The sequence below is a fragment of the Poecilia latipinna genome, unplaced genomic scaffold (genome assembly GCF_001443285.1).
Source record: "Poecilia latipinna isolate Pla-1442-1.1 unplaced genomic scaffold, P_latipinna-1.0 Scaffold339, whole genome shotgun sequence".
NCBI classification, from domain to species: domain Eukaryota; kingdom Metazoa; phylum Chordata; class Actinopteri; order Cyprinodontiformes; family Poeciliidae; genus Poecilia; species Poecilia latipinna.
The window spans coordinates 27611-43818 of NW_015112955.1; the positions used below are offsets into that span (position 1 = coordinate 27611).

At 38.2% G+C, this 16208-nt stretch overlaps 2 long non-coding RNA genes across 2 annotated transcripts in view; one reads left to right on the top strand and one right to left on the bottom strand.

Moving 5' to 3' along the window:
- LOC106949367 (uncharacterized) overlaps positions 1–7543 on the top strand; it is an 11826-nt gene extending 4283 nt beyond the window's left edge. The window contains exons 2-3 of the long non-coding RNA XR_001425363.1: positions 839–931; positions 6528–7543. This is a non-coding gene — a long non-coding RNA (uncharacterized LOC106949367). The remainder of the gene's footprint in view (positions 1–838; positions 932–6527) is intronic.
- A 6412-nt stretch (positions 7544–13955) lies between these two features.
- LOC106949368 (uncharacterized) lies at positions 13956–15225 on the bottom strand. Its single transcript, XR_001425364.1, has 2 exons — positions 15128–15225; positions 13956–14616 (listed from the first exon to the last, which is right to left on the bottom strand). It is a non-coding gene; the product is annotated as an uncharacterized LOC106949368 (long non-coding RNA).
- Positions 15226–16208: the final 983 nt, after the last annotated feature.

Sequence of the window (16208 nt, forward strand, 5' to 3'; positions counted from 1 at the left end):
AGAGTTACAGCAGAAAGTAGTCAAGTATCTAGTCAAATTTTCCTGGAAAGTGGTGATGAAACTACAAACTTTTGTATCCATGCATGAAACAGAGACGAACCCCCCAAAAAGTAGCTACAGCAAATCTGAATGTGATTTCTTAATGCAAAGATTAAATATATAGATAAAATAACTATTGGAAACCTAATAGACCAGCACCCACCTGGGGATTTAAACGTTTTCTCTTGAAAGGCCACTTTGAGCTTAATTTGCAGAAATGGAAAATTAGTTTTCATGTCAAAAACTGTGAAAGCTGTGGTGTGTCAAAGCATCTGAAAATTTCTGTTTTCTCTAGATCTTATCTCTGTTTTACTCATATGGTTAAATAGCACCACCATAATATAGAAAAACATTAACATAAAATCCAGATGTGGTGATAGCATTTCTGTATTAGAGAGGAATGTATTGAAAATACTTTATTGCATTGGAAAACTGTGTTTTGAAATAACTGATTTCCTGTAAAGTCTGTGCAGATACTTTTTGGCTCTAGAATATAAAACATGTAGTTCTTTGATAGCTATATTTCTGCATGTGCAAAACAGTTTAAAGAAACATATTTGATGTGTATGAATTGAGTTTTTTATATAAATATAAGTTACTAGGCATCAGAATCCTGCCTATTGTAACTAACTTCCTAATCCCTCAAATAGACAGTGGACCAAAATTGAAGAGTTTATGAAATTGTAATCCAAATCTGATATATTCTATGCACACAAAACAAACAGGTCTGTGAACATATGGCTTGTTTCCTACCTGTGTGGAAAGCTTATTTTACCATCTTTTGTTTGGCCATTTTTAGAAAAGGTGGCCTGAGGTGACAGAGGTCGCTAATGAATGTCAGCAGAAGAAAGGAACTCGTCTGACCCGATTGACACACCAACACACCTGCAAGGTATTCTGGGATTCACACACGTTTGACACACACACGATGGTTATTTAGAGCGGGACCAGTTCCGAATGATTACAAATCTAGTCTCATAATAATCAGAACCGTTCATGTAAGAGCTGTTTTATAAGAAAAGTTAGCTCAGCTAAGATCTGTTGACAACAATAATCATGTGGAATGCTAGACAGAAAGTAATGCTTAAAAAAACCGAATCTCTATAAAATATTTGATAATCTGTTTATAAAAGTAATCTGCTAGAGCTGCTCTCATTCCAACGTGTTGCATATCCTTACTTCAAGTATTCCCACAAAATGCATTCACAGGTTCAAATCCTGAAAAGTGGTTTGTTAAGAAATGTTGAAATCTGTTAGGAAATGTGAGAATAAAACTGTCAGCGAGGCACACAAATCCATAATTTGCATCGCAGCTGCAGACTGTAAACCAGCCAGCTCCTAGTTTTCTTGTCAAGGCTGAGGTGGCGGCTGATCAACCGAACTTGCTCACACGAGTGACGGACTGAAAGACGAGCCAGTGACCCCTTCCCCATTTCTTATTCACAGGGAGGTCACACCATCAACGGAGGAAAATAGAAAATTTGATTGGCAGTGTTTTTATTAAATTAGCATCCGGCACCAAGCCGCAAATCGAACTGAGACAAGAGAGCGGCAGCTATGGTAAAAAATTTCCAGGCCTTCATTTAGAATTAGATAAATTCTTTAAAGGAAATGTTTGATCGACGAAAACAGGTAGCATTTCACTGATTAGATTAACATTCCTATCAATCTATGGATAAAAATGCACAGAATTAATCTTACTCTACATATCCACATCATTACCATGCAGGATCTGTAGCTCTATTAGAGGAGTCGTTCTTGGAAACCAAATCTCCCTCTGTGTTGCTTCCTGTCTGCTGTGGAGACAGCAGATTAAAATGGCAGCAGAACTGAAGGACAGGGCTGTTCATGAGAAGTGTTTTAATAGCACTGATATATCTAAATCAGACAGCTGCTGTCTGCACATACATCTTCCCCCTCCAGGAGCTCGTCTTAATTGTCAGCATTGCATGAGAAGAATATTGCAATCATCTGCAGGCTGAACATTGAGATCCACACACAGTGGATGGGGCCGTGGTGTACAGCTTGAGATGAGAAGACGTTAAAAAGAAGAGGCAAAAACAGGAAAATTAAGACAGAAAGGAAGATGTAACGACTTTTCTGAAAGTTAGGGTTCCACAAATGTTATTCATGGAATTGCATGCCTGGATTAGAAAAGGTTTTGCAGCCACATAACATTCTCACAGCCTGAAATTGCCACTTAATTCAATGGCAATCCAATAAGATTGGGGCTGATTAGAGGGGAAAAGGAGCAGAACAAGACAGTCTAAGGTGTATGAAGAAATGTAAGAAATTACACAAACAGGACTGAGATTTGCTTGCATGACAAATTTTTGAATCAAGCCTGTTTTAAGTGTTATGTTAGATTATGTTAAAGTGACTTTCACTCACTCCTATGTTCTAGTCATTGTGTATTTCTTTAAATCTTTAAACCAGTTTTTCTTTTTGTATCTACCCCCTTTCTACCCCTTTGTTTGCCTCTCTAAAAATTGTAAGTGAACATAGACTAGATTTACTGAGAACAAAGAAGACGGCGTGAAAGAAACCCACTTTGCTTCATGCTTTGTGCTCCAAGCCACTGGGCCTCTCGGGCACATAATCTCTTTCCTGAAGCAGTTTCCCCCTCAAAATAAATGAGTTATTTCCACCTACTGGACCAGACAAAGCCCCAAACTCTATGATGTGAAGTCTGGCTTATCGGATCTGGGTGGCTTAAACATGCAGTACTTAACCAAAGTACTTATAGACCTTAAACTTCTTCACAGTGTGAAATGAAAACCACATATCACAATGATGTGATGTGCTGTTGGTTGTTGTAAGATGACAAAACACACAAATACTCAGGAGCTATATGTGCTTTTGTAAGGCATTGTAAAGTTTTTGGCTAAAATCTGAAAACTAAACTTGAAGTTAAGTGTATGTTTTCAGCTGATAAATGTGCAGGTGAATATATCAGAAAGTACCAGACATTTATGTATACTTGGGAGGAATTGTTGGAATATTTTCCAAACCCAATTATCCGACAAAAATTGACTTTCCTTCTTAAGAGCGAACAAATCATTCTCAGAGTCAGTACGGTTACACTTGGTGTGCAAAACTCAAACATAATCAGATAATCTTTGGCTGACCACAAGTCGTGGCCTAGCATCCGATCCCGGCCCTCTGCGGGGACGCGTGGCTCGTGTCCGATCGGAAACAATCCTTGTCCAGCGGCATGTTCCAGAGATAACAAATCCTCAGGAGAGGAGGGCCAACAAGCAGATGAAAGAGTTAGGAGAGACTGAACAAACACCGAGTTGTTTAAAATAAACTCTACCTCACAGAGGACCTCATTACTCATGTAGGAGAAACTGCGGCTGTGTTAGACGTGGATCAGATCAATCATTCATCACTTTTACAGTGCATGTGTCGCCACAGGATCGTCACAGTGGCATCCTGATGACAAACACCAAACGATGCGTGACACTGACCGGTGCTGCCGGCACGCATTGTTCTGCAAAGCTGCTTTAATCTCATCTCCCAAATGATTGGGATATAATAATAATAATAAGAATAAGAATAAATTGAAAATATTTTAGATATAAAATAAATGGAAAAGCAAAAGGTAAAACAGCTATGTTTGAATGCAAATTGCGCTGCAGCGTTTCAAATACATTTATATAGTAACAACAGGAGAAAGCGTAATGCATAAATACATAAATGCATAAATGAAATGCCTTATCTTGCGACAGGTTAGACAAAAACTGGCAATGTAATCTGCCTTTGGGACTCTTCCCGCTCAAACCTGGTACATTAGGACCCTGCTTATAATAAAAATCTGCAACATTATGCTGCTACTGCTGCTTTGGCTTCACCCGAGCGTCTGCCGGATGGCTGGACTCACGCTGCTGGGATTTCCTTCCCTGTTTCGCTGCAGTAATTGAATGCACAGGTGTGACGCTCAGAGCGCAGGGAGTTCATTAGTAAAGTGAGAAATTATACCTGACCCATTTTTCCAGAACACCCTGAACAGTGCTGGCAACTTTTTGACATTCTGACTTCTGTTTTGACATAAAAAGGAAGGGTGTTTAATTTATAGCCAGGGCAGTGAGGATCCCTGGAGGACGTCTTCGCATAAAATCCAGACCTTGAATATAAAATCTGTTCAAGTCGGAGGTCAGGAGAACCCAAGGCTAAATTTTAAATGCCTTCCTCTACATTCAGATTTTGTTCTATGACTAAAATCTGATGTATTAGGATCAATAATTAATCTGCAGTTTGCATGTTTACAGAATCACTTCGAGGATACGTGCAGACAATATACTTGCGCAGTCACACTGTGAGTGACAGAGGTAAACCTTGCGAAAATAAAATATCACCACTGATGGATTCAAGCAGACAATCGCACTGAATCGTCTGGTTGGGGAATCACTTCACTGTGAGCCGGCTGTCTACTCACTGCAAGCAAACATTGAAACATGACAAGAATATGAAGAGTCACACACACACAAATGGCAGATTGTATTTTTATTTTTTGTGAAACACAAACATCCTATGCTATTTTCACAGACTTTTCGCAGGAAATCATTTCATGATATACATTTTTTTTTTGCAGATTTTTTAGGGAGCTCCAAAGGAGTTATGATTTTTTTTTCTTTGCCATGATAGATTGTTTATACCTTGTAAATATGGAGAAAGACTCTCCATATTAACAATATTAACAAAAACATGGCATCTGTAAGAGCAGCAAGATCACAAAATGTGTTCAGCTTTTGGGATTTTTTGTTTGTTTGTTTGATCCAGAACAAACAAATATTGTTTCCTTTTGGCTGCACAATGAAAAGCATAAATCAATAATGGAAGAGAAACAAATACAGAAAAGCAAAAGAACAAAGGCAAAAGCAGTGCAAAGATAATTGGAGTAAAAGAAGAAATGAACGAAAGAAAACGCATTTTTATGGGTAAATAAATTCTGTCAAAAATTAAACGGCAGATAACTTACAATGTCGACACCAAAGTAAATAATTTCAGCTAGAAATTGAAGTTGAAGTACTTTTTGCAACATTCTAGATTATAGCTGGAATGGTTTTGTTTTACTTATCTTTTTCCTGGATTGTTTTGTCTGTAATTTTAATCCGACTCATCTAAGGCTGGACTTTTGCAGACATTGCAGACATTGGGATGTTCAGTTGTAATTTCATAGAAGCTATAAAAACAAAACAAACTTTTCTATGACATTGTTTTTGCTCTGAGCTGGTGAAATAAATCATTTTCCTGTAACATCTCGGAATATAAAATTAAACTGAAACCATTTTAATTTTTCAGTTTAAAAAACTGATGAATGAAGCTACATTCATCAGTGCAGTACGTACACTCACATTCATTAAATTGACAAACTCATTTCAAAAGGTACTCTTAATTGGGACAAACAATCCTAATCAGACGGATATTCTGATTTATCCAACATGACTACGTTCGGTCGAAACAGTAATTGTGATGCCGCCTCCTCGCCAATAAAGCAGTCTGGGAGTTCTCGCCGATCCTTATTGAATCTGGAGTCGGCAGCCAGCACAGCGGCTCTGGTCCTGAGAAGCTTATTTAACTACGAATCAACGAGGGAGGCCGATTTTGATTCGTCCTAAATCTACATACCCGATTTACATTTCAAAAGGAAGCGATCCTTTTAATTTCCATGAAATTGGGTGTCTATTAGAGGCTGAGTCAGACACACGCAGAACAGAAATCCAAAAACATCACACTTGGGAAATAGGCGCGCAGATTTTTGATGTATCAACCCACTATCGCAATTACTTTCTAAACCATCTTAAGCAGTATATTATCAATAAAAGATGTGTGATCCTTTAAGCTACGAGGAGGAAAATTCTCATATTTTATGTGTTCAGGTCCAAAAAAAAAAAACTCATTACTGTCCTTATCAGTGTTTTCTTTATTCCTAATGTTTGTGCTAATTAGATTTAGTTGTCTTCTTATCTGTGCCAGAATTACGTAACTCCTCATTGTGCTCCGATAGATCCTCCGATGCTTTCCGAGCAAGACAGAAGGATTTTGTGACCTAATTCTCAAAATGTGGGTCAGCTTTGTTGCTTTTTGGGTCAGTCCTGCTGTGGGCCTGGATTTTAGGAATACATGAAATATTGCATAAATTAAAATTCAGAATGAGATTTATTTTTTTTTCCCCTCTGAAAAACTGCAATAAAGTTGTCAAATGTGGGTCTTTGCTTCACACTGAGTTCTCAAACATTTTATTTTAATTTTTAATGCTTAAAGCTGGTTGTTCTCAGCAAAGCTGCTTAAAATTCTGCACAATTGTCTTTTGGATAATGTCCAGTAAGGACATTTAATTAAAATTTTATCCCCAGAAGACACATTGTCTGAAATATGCTTTTGCTCTCTCGCACTGAAAGACATTAACAAAACATTATTGTTCTGTCTGTGTGCCCACAATAAATTACAAAAGAGCCATGACCATTTACTTTCTTTCTTCTTAGACCCAAATCAAGCAGCCAGTTGGGATAATCGCGGGCCTACGGTTCTACAGCGGATTGACCTGTTTAGCACGGATCTGCTCTCCAAATTCTGACTAAGCATCTGCCCTGCAGTCATCCATTGTCACCTCTTTGCTCGAATGACTTCTGACAACAAAAAGACATGACAAGTTAAATGTTTTACAGTAAGCTCCAAGAATAATGGAGCTCAGCATACTCTCTTTTTTTGTATTTATTTATTAGTCTTCCTCAGTTTCCCTCCTCTCCACCTGCCACAGCTGTACCACATTTCCTATGATTAGTTCATTGTCATTTTCCACCTCTGCCTCCTGGATTTTCATTGTTTTTCATGTTCTTCTGTAAAAATCTCTCTTCACTATCTGCATTGATCTTCCTGCTTTTATGTGCCACTTTTTTCCTAGCACAGATTTATGAATTTTCATTAACATTCTCCAATTTGGATTACAGTTTTCTCTTAATTTAGGTCTTTTCTAACCACAAATTATAACAGGGGTTTGCTGGACGTCAATACAGAGTTATGAAACTGTGTCCTCTGCCAGATTTCTCTCCTTCCAGCCACAAAGCACATATAAACCCCACCAAAACAACCCTGTCTCATTACCAGCACATCAAGAAAACGTAGAGTTGCCAACTGTAAACTTTTCCCCTCTCTGACCAGCTGCATCCGTTGGATTGACTTAGTTATTTTCTTCGCTGCTGTAAGTAAAAGTTACCACAAATCAGCCACAGGCTGGAAATATGCAAACGAAATCTGTTTAATGATCAGGAAGCTGACGAAATATACAGCAGATGCGGTGTCCAAAACACTCAAAAATATTTTCATACTGTTTCTGAGATTTAAAAATATTCTTTTCTTTTTCTTGATTGTGTTGAGTGACACCTCCCTCTTTGAATTTCTGTCACTGTAAGACAGTCAGAGTGGGACATCCCACTCTTATGCAGGGTCCCTTTTTTTTAATTTACTATTTTTCAGTGTTATTTAAGTGATGTGAGAACAAAAATAATTGTTTATTAAAAAAATGCATTTTTGCAGTGTCACATTATTTGAGGGTTACAACAATTCCCCGTATTACACCTTAAAGGTGTCTGTAATATATATTCAAACCAGAAAAGCATACTTTGTACACAGCTCTTGTGATTTCATTTGAGGTTTTCTTTGTGACTAACCTCTACCTAAAAAAAAACAACAAAAAAAACATTTCCAGTGTGGTATTACCCATTTAATAAACTTCAAGGGCAAATCTTGATCACTGAAGATGTAACGAAACAAGACTACGTGAAGCTTGATGATGCAAATTCTAGCAAACAAACACGGGGATTCGAAGCGCTCTAATTGCCTGCCTGAGTTGTCATGGCTGCTGCTTCAATTGTAGTTGAGGGTTTGCTTTCAACTCTGCAGGGGAGCTTTTTGGTTTTCTGTGATAAACTGACCATCCAATAAGCCCAGGCTCCTGCTTAGCCTGTAAACACACGAGTGGCAGCAAACATGTTCAAGTAGCACTCTGCGACAATAATGGTACAAGGATCTCAGAAATCGAGGCAGGGTTTTGGTCTGTTCGCATTTAAAATTTCAGAAAGGCTAACAAAGAAAGAGATGATGCTTAAGTTAGATATAGCAGTAAAAGAAGCATAGAATATTAAGAAGATTGGGAACAGTGACGGGGATTGAGTCATATTTAAAAAAAGAAAGTGGGGGTTAATGAAATGGTAGCACAGTAATGTCTTTGTAGGGAAACCAAACAATCCTCCACTTAATTTTCCAATTAACTCTGTCCGACAGGGATGTGGGATGTTGAAAGAGCATCCGAGACAGCACGAGAAGATAAAAGACGGCCAAACTCTACAATTATGCTCTGAACTTAAGAAAACGAACAGAAAGCCTTCATTTGAAAGGTCATGTGAAACTAAACATTAAACAAACCTTTATCAATCTTCCTGTGAGGTTTTGGCTCAGACATGTTTTGGGGAACATGGCTGCCTGAGGACAGGACAGAGTCACAGGTGTTTTTGTTGATATCAATTTGAGACAAAAAAAAAAAACAGGACGGAGAGAGAAAACAAGTGAAGCAGCTGAAACCTCGCATTATTTAGAAAAACGCAATCGTTTAAACAAATAAGCCAATTAACCAGGACACAGGCAAAAGAGTGTTTTTATTGGTACTAACAATATAGCTGCTATTAGAGCTTTCCCACAAATATATAATTTTTTTACAGCCACATGAAAGAACGTTTTTTTTACTTTTGTCTTTCAGGCGATCAGCATCTGGAGGAGATGATTGTTAAATGTGAATAAAGATCAAATAAAATATGATGAATGTTTTTGTCTGGCAAGGGGACAGAACGCCGCTGGGATAACAGCCTGAAGGATCTCTGAACTGTGAAACGTAATTTAACGTTTCTATCTCATGAGGATCTCTTTAAGGGGGTCATTTAAAAGCAATAAGTAAAAGTGACTCTTTTAGAGTCATTTCTGAAACAAATCTGCAGCTTTAGCTCTGGTCTTCAACCTGCAGTAGTTTGAAGAGATTTAGAGTGCCGTTTCTTGTTGGTAGAAGAAACGGCTCCTTTTTCTTTCAGGCTGCAAAGTTTAAGACCGTCCATTGGTTGGTTTGTTGCCATGGAAGTCAGAGGAAACATGACAACCCGAATCTGCAGGAGTATTAACAATTTTAGTCATAACTGTCTCTATTTCTTGAAATAATTTTCAAAAGAACATGAAATTGTTCCCATGCAGGGTGAAACAAACAGATCCAGAGAAAAGCAACAGCGTGACTGTTGCTTTTGTGATCTCCTTTTCTCAGTGAAAATATAAAAACCATTAAAAAAAAACATAAAGCTACTCTATATTTCAAAACATAAGTATTCTTTTAATTTGCTAAATAGATTTTTTTTAATTAGCTCTAAAATGTGCTGCCTTATGGTAAAAGGTTGAGACGACATTAAAAGAAAATAAAACTTCCATGACATTTTGACATTTAAACATAGAGCTATATGAACAAAATCTCTGACAATTTTGCTTTCTAATCTACTAATCTAACCAGGTTAGATAAAACATTTACTCCTATACAAAAAACTGCTCTCTGGGTTTATATCCTCTTTGCTTCGATTGGCTTAATAATTGTTATATTGCTTAACACATATTTTCACAATCTACCAATCAGACATCTAATTTAAACTATTTAAATTCACTATTTTATTTTATTGGCATTGGATTCCAATAAAGGTAGTTTTTTTTTGTTGTGTGTGTGTGTAGGAAATCTTTCTTTCTCTATGTAAGGTTAAGGTTCAGAAACATTTTATGACACAGCAAGTGTATCTTTTAACCATGAATTCGGGGGCTTTCCTTCAGCTCGGTTCCAGGTCGACACGCTGTGCACATAAATGAGCTCATCCATCGTATATCTACTGGACTTTCTTCACTCCCCCTCCCACTCTCCCAAGAGAGACAGTGTTAGGAGTCAAGTTTTTGAAACTAAAGTGCAGTCAACCAAATACTTTCACTCTCTCCTGGCAGCAGGACGTGGAGGTGGACAGCGAAGGTGGGCTGCAGTGATTCTTCCCAGACAAGAGAAGTGTGTAAAGGATGAGAAGCGCCTCAGTCTAATTAAAAGGATCCTCTTTAAAGTTTTATAAACTGAGGAACTCCCTAAAGTTTGACACAGCTACTTCGACAAAAATTATTCCCTAGGTGTTTATGTGTGCTGGTGTGATTCTGAAAACACTTTTGAAAAGGAAAACAAGCAACACCATGAGTTAAGTTACCTTTCTTGAGATATCCATTCGATAACTTGCTTTAAGGAAGTGAGTTACAAAACTGCTTGTGTTAGAAACATTACATCATGTGATTTTAAGAAGGAAGATCCAATACTACTGAAAAACAAAAAAAAGAGATTATTTGCTTTGCTTTTAATTTTGAATTTACGTAACTGTGACATCAACACGAATGCAGACAGAAAAGAGGCACAGAGATGTTTACTGTCCTTGCAAATGAAAATCACATAACAGAATCATTGCACGGACATTATTCATAGGGATTTACTTTTACCCCTCGTTGGCATGGAAATTATTAATTAAACGTCATATTTGACAGCTGTTTAACCCAAATGGCAGCAGGACAGAGGCAGGAGCGTGAAATGATAGATTTGACAGGGTAAAAATCAGGTTCCTGAGTCCAAGAACAGCATAATACAGAAACTAAAGACACTCGAGAGGTTAAATACTTTGAAAGTAAGATTGCTCTTTGAAAACTAAATCCACAAAATGAATGGCAGCTTGAGTGGGAAGCAACAACAACGAGTTGGGTTGACTAGACTGATGACAGGACAGAAACATAGAACAATTTCAAGTAAAACCAAACTCTTAAATAAACAGAACTAAATATGTAAAAAAAAAAAAAAATAAATAAAAATACAGAAATAACCCAACGTACAGAACTCCAAATAAAGCAATCAGCCTGTGGGATCACGACATTCTGGACGTTGAAGCATTTACCAGAACTCTGTTAAAAACTAGTTTGCTGTCATTACAGACAGATGGTGTCTCTGCCAGTAAACCTGTAATTTAAAGGAACATAGCCTGCCGTGAAGAGCAGAGGGCTCAAATTTCCAGCCTGAATTTCGCCAGAAGCTTCTTAATGGCCTTAAGAAGTGTGAGGCTTACCTGAAACTTGTTAAGCGCTGTTTACTCATATGTTACCGGGAGTGCGTATATATCTGAGGCATATGTGTCTTTAAAAGCCACAATTTAAACGGATATTTATACAAACGTCTTGCAGGCACTGCATCTGTCCCAGTGCAACCAGCAATGTTTTGAAGATTTACGAGCAAGAGAGCATAACAAAACATAAGACATTAAGTTCTGTTTTCCAAGGTTATTAAAGCGTCTCAGTAAACTCTGATTACTAAATGAAACCCAGGAAGACGCCAATAATCGCAGATTCCTGGCTCTACTTCGGAAGAGAGCATCTGCTGTGTCATTAAACTCTCCTGCCAGAGGATGAAACAAACTGTCTTTCCTTCAGGTCCAACAAACATATTTATTCTATTTACAAACTTGGAGAACAGAAATGCATTTTTTTTTTCCTGCATAGCACAAACGTCTATGTACAAACAAACTGCTCGGTAGATTTGTTGACATCCAAAATGTGTAAATTAATATTTCATTGCAGTAAAATCCAATAATCCCTTTATTTCTTCTGTTTTAATGGCATCCCTGCTACGTTTTACTACTCTCTTTTCGCTAATAGCAGAGCGCTCGGTCTTCCTCCTATAAAATTTGACTGTTATGACTTCTTCTCTTCGGCTCTTTAGGGTTTTTCTAAAGAATAAGGTAAAGAAACTCAGAAGTTTATTTAGCGTCTAGTTGAACCACTTCTGTGTTGGTTTGGTCATCACTAGCCTCATGAAAGACCAGGTTACGCCCCAATCTATGATTCTATCTAAACTCTTCTGGGACCCCAAAGAGATGTTTAACTAAAAACCAGGCCCACAGCATCACAGATCCTACACCATACTTGACAGTGCAGAAATTGTACTTTTCCATACATTCTCAATTTGTTCTTAATCTAGAGCCATTGTTTCTGAAAATCCCAGCCTGAACAAAACATGTGGTTCCTGTTAAAGTCCCGGTAGGTTTTAACAAACTTTACATGTTTACGCTTTGGATATTGGACAGAACAGGCGTTTTCCCAAACAGATGATTTAGGTAGCATCTAATGGTCGTTATGAAGACTTGCTGATTTCAAGATGCTGCTATTCGCTCCAGATTTATTTTGTTGCCAAGATAAATATTAGTTCAGTTACTAAAAGAAATGGGCCCCTCTTTGGTGTAATTTTAAGCCCCTTTGTACACTAACGTGGATTACAAATTATACAAGTTCCTTGAAAGTCTGATTAACCTAAAAAAAAGAAAAGTATAAAATGAAAACCCATTCAGTTACATTTATTTGTAAAGATATTGATAGGTGACATTAATTACTTCTTAATTTAAGTTTTCTGCTGGATGAATGTTAGTGCTCAAAATAAATGTTTAATTTAACTTTTTTTTTCTCAGTGGGTTATTATGCTAATGCTATAAAAGGTTAATTTATTTTAAGGCTGTTTGCACACTTGGGATGGCAACAAATTTAGGACATTATTCCAAGAAACACGGACAACATTAACAGGTTGACAAACCCTGGCAAATTTGAGTTGTGAAGTAATCTTTTAATTTTACTTACATGTTTTCTGACTGGGAATAGTATTAATGTTTTGAGGAAGTCGAGCCAGAGTCTGGACTTGAATTTGACAGAGAATCTGTTCAGGGAGATACAGATTAGGGTGATAGTGATGAGGCCTTCCAACTTCAAATAAATGGAGAAAATTGCCAAAAATAAATCTCCAAAATATCTGAAAAATGCAAAACCCTGGTCAATAATTGTCAGAAGAGTTCAATTGCTTTTTCCACTAAATACTGAGAAAGGTGTTTTACACAATTTAAATAAACTTCTTGAATGAGAATCAATTTAAATGTAAAGATGCAAAAAGTATGAATGATTTTGGGCTTAAATACAGACTTTGAGACATTACAACACCTTATCTATTTAAAGCATGAAGCCTGGGATTTCATGATGATGACCGGCTGTCTTCTGACTGTCTGTGCAAAAAAACCTCTGTGACATGAGAGCAAAGTGTAAATCCAGCCGACCTTCCACAAATTAACCATCTGTTCATTTGCTCCGAGAGTCGGTTAGTTTGGCACCACAGGTGACAATCAGCTATTTAAACTAAAAAGAAAAAAAAAAAATCCTGTAAGTAAAATGTTCATCTTTTATTTATTTACCATTTAGCTTGAGTTTTGGTCAAAGTGATCGACTGTATAGCAGGAAATAAAACATGATGCCATAATATTGCCAGCAGTCACTGTGCAGCCAAGACTGAGGGATGAGTGAAGAAAACAGCTTTATTACTCCAGAGGCAACAGAGCCACAGAACTGTAAAATTGGTCACAGAAATGGTATTGATCTGGCTTTTCAAAGGGCTGTTGTGACCAGACTCATAATGTTCCCATGTAAAGGCTCTCGCTTTCTTCTCCGTCTTTATCCCGTCCTCCCAGCCACAACTGATGCTATTATGCAACGCAGAGACAGGCTGCGGCTGAGTGGCCGAGATTACACGGTGAAATGAGAAAAAGTCCTTCGCTGCGTCTGTGTGTGTTTAAAAAAAACAAACACGTCACTTTTTGGGGAATCTATTGGAATAGCAAGACCTACCCACTCAATGGAGATTTCTCGGCTAAGATGAAAACTTTGGATAATTCATCCTGAGTCATGCAGATTTAGATATGCAGAAAGCTGCGTTTTCTGAGCAAAGCAGTGACCTTGCTGGAAAATTCCCTTTTCCTTACACATATCCCCACCTGGGCTGCAACATAATGGGATGGGAGATGAGGAGGATGAGCCAGTGCGGCCAGCTTGTGCAGACAGTGACTGATTGTCTGGGGATTGCTACCTAACGGTATGCATTACTAAAACATAATTGACTTTAGTGCAAAACAACATCCCGAGGGGTTACGGTGTGGCCTCAAGGTCAGAATTTCGGGTAGAGACTGATAGGAACACTGCAACAAGATGAAAGAATAACAACGAGATCCATTAACCTTGACCCTGCATTGAGAAGCTTCTATTAAAAATTGTGTTGTTTTTTTTTCCATCTCAGAAGAGCTACGAGTGTTGTTAAATAACAACAATTCAGACCAGTGCAGCACAGCTTCTTTGTCCCATTTAATATTTTCCTGTCAGGGCTTTGACTAATGGTGGGAAAAAAAACAAGAAAGAAGATTAGAAAGCATAAACCTTCCTTCTTTAGCAAACGTGGTCACTGAAGCTGCTTCTGACACTCAGCCGGGCCCACCGACCGACTCAGGCACCAGTCTCAGACAAAATGACAGCATATTTAGTGTCATCACCCATCAACCATCCGTCACTCGGCGCTGCCTCTCTCTCTGATTGATGGACACCCCCTGGTGTGCAGAGAACAACGAGACATCCAACTGTCGTGGCAGTGTCTGCGGCTAATGACCCTCCGGAAGGCGTCTGAGAGGGAACAAGGAGCAAAAGTTAGCTGCATGTCCGCACCAACAATCACAATCAATGATTTTAAACACACGCACACACACGGCAGCAGACTTACACGCAAAAGGGAGAAAAACATCCAGATAAAATGTGCAAAGAAACAAGTAAGCATTTTAATAGGATTAACTTGCACAGAGCACAGTACTGCAGGGATTTGTCTTCATGGGCATAGATTGTATTATTGATAGAATCGAACTGTAAAAACGAAGCATTGTTTAAGCACGAAAATATTACTCTGACTGTGTCTTACAAAAAGCTGCATCCAAGCATTTTATTCAAGGATTAGGCTCACACCTTCGTTCCAGGAGAAGGATTTGTGTATTTATTTTCTTTAATCCACAAAGTGGCTTGAAAAAATATTGTTTGAAATTTCTCCCATTTTGTCAAAATACAACCATTAACGTTGATTTATTTTAATAAAACTTTATATGTTTGAACAAGTACACACAAATAATAAAAAAAGAGTGCATACTTATGGTATCACTGGAGGAGTTGCAGAAATTAACTGCTCTGGTGCGACAAAGACTCTGACATTTTTCTAAATAAAGGGTTTTTTTTTTTTATTTCAAATTGGTCCATGATGCAGATGCTGAGGGTAGAACTGCCAGGCAAGAGACCTAGAGGAAGACCGAAGAGGAGATTTACAGATGGAGTGAAAGACGTCACGAAGGTAGCTGGTGTGAGAGAAGAAGCTGCAGACGACGTGCTGTGGCTGCCCCTGAAAGGAAAAAGCCGATCAATACACACAATCAGGGGAGGATTCTGAAAGTCAAATTTTAAAAATAATCTCCATAGAAACTATGATACTATTTTCTTAACATGCAAATCACTAAATCACAACACCAACCTTGCCCTGAAACGTGGTGGTCTTGCTGTGGGACTAGTTAGATCAGTGGCGCCCAAAGTGGATCCTCGAGGGCCGGGCATCCAGCATGTTTAAGTTCTCTCCCTGGTTTAACACACCTGGATCAAATGATGTCTCATTAGAGCAAAAAGAAGAACACTGATATGCTGATAAGGTTGTTACTACCACCAGGAAGAGAACTAAAACACGCAGGCTGCCCAGCCCTCGACGGCCGACTTTGGGCACCGCTGAGTTAGATGAAAGAAACTAAATTCAGGACTATCCTGAAGAAGAAAAAACTTTTATAGGACACAAAAACAACACCTTCCAGCAAGACGAGATCAGAAAACATAAAGCCTGAGCTTTCACACTCCAGATCAAAGCATAATGTGCTGTAATGTGTGTCAACACGTACTGACCAAAAACACAACTGAAAATCTGTGACTCGAAAATTGACATTCAGCTTGAGCTACTTTGCAAAGAAGAAAGCCGAGCGAGTGCCGCTGAAGGAAAACGTTCTCCATAAAAAGTGTGAAAGGTCAGGGGACGTGAATACTTTTTACATGGCTCTGTTTCCAGTGGGTGTGATGAATGTGCTGCTCAGTGTCAGTAAAGGTTACAATCTGTTGTTGACATTTCATTGTTAGCTGCAGCGAGCTATGAAGAAAGACTTCAAATGCAACCGTTCAAGTCAAATAACTTTTCCTTT